Source organism: Pelobates fuscus, chromosome 11, assembly GCF_036172605.1.
Source record: "Pelobates fuscus isolate aPelFus1 chromosome 11, aPelFus1.pri, whole genome shotgun sequence".
Lineage (NCBI taxonomy): Eukaryota > Metazoa > Chordata > Amphibia > Anura > Pelobatidae > Pelobates > Pelobates fuscus.
In genome coordinates, this window is record NC_086327.1 from 10684305 (window position 1) to 10685882 (window position 1578).

Here is a 1578-nt window from a genome sequence, read left to right on the forward strand (position 1 = left end):
CAGCCCACATAACTGAAGAGATAACCGGAGTGTTACCTGAGCTACACCCTGCCCTTATATCTGAGAGCTATACTCGGTATATATAACAGAGCTACCGGAGCTGTCTGTACTCCTCATACCTGAAATCTCTCTGAGCTGTCTATACTCCTCATACCTGAGATCTACCTGAGCTGTCTATTCTCCTCATACCTGAGATCTACCTGAGCTGTCTATTCTCCTCATACCTGAGTGTTACCTGAGCTACACCCTGCCCTTATATCTGAGAGCTATACTCGGTATATATAACAGAGCTACCGGAGCTGTCTGTACTCCTCATACCTGAAATCTCTCTGAGCTGTCTATACTCCTCATACCTGAGATCTACCTGAGCTGTCTATTCTCCTCATACCCGAGTGTTACCTGAGCTACACCCTGCCCTTATATCTGAGAGCTATACTCGGTATACATAACAGAGCTACTGGAGCTGTCTGTACTCCTCATACCTGAGATCTCTCTGAGCTGTCTATTATCCTCATACCTGAGATCTCTCTGAGCTATTATCCTCATACCTGAGATCTCTCTGAGCTGTCTATTATCCTCATACCTGAGATCTCTCTGAGCTGTCTATTATCCTCACACCTGAGATCTCTCTGAGCTGTCTATTATCCTCATACCTGAGATCTATCTGAGCTGTCTATTCTCCTCATACCTGAGATCTCTCTGAGCTGTCTATTATGCTCATACCTGAGATCTCTCTGAGCTGTCTATTATCCTCATACCTGAGATCTCTCTGAGCTGTCTATTATCCTCACACCTGAGATCTCTCTATGCTATTATCCTCATACCTGAGATCTCTCTGAGCTTTCTATTATCCTCATACCTGAGATCTCTCTGAGCTGTATATTCTCCTCATGCCTGAGATCTCTCTGAGCTGTCTATTATCCTCATACCTGAGATCTCTCTGAGCTGTCTATTATCCTCACACCTGAGATCTCTCTATGCTATTATCCTCATACCTGAGATCTCTCTGAGCTTTCTATTATCCTCATACCTGAGATCTCTCTGAGCTGTCTATTCTCCTCATGCCTGAGATCTCTCTGAGCTGTCTATTATCCTCATACCTGAGATCTCTCTGAGCTGTCTATTATCCTCACACCTGAGATCTCTCTATGCTATGATCCTCATACCTGAGATCTCTCTGAGCTGTCTATTCTCCTCATACCTGAGATCTCTCTGAGCTTTCTATTATCCTCATACCTGAGATCTCTCTGAGCTGTCTATTCTCCTCATGCCTGAGATCTCTCTGAGCTGTCTATTATCATCATACCTGAGCTGTCTTCTCTCTTCATATCTGAGATTTACCTGAGCGGTCTATTCTCCACATACCAGAGAGCTACCTGAGCTATCTGTAATCTCATACCGGAGTTATCTATAATCTCATGCCTCAGAGCTATGTTAGTTATCTGTTCTTCTCCTACCTGAAAACTACATGCAGCTTTGATACCGGAAACATAGCTGAGCTATTTTTTTTACCCCTCATACCTGAGTTACTCGTGCTATACTTGACCCTAACCTTTGAGAACACGTGTATCCGCACAC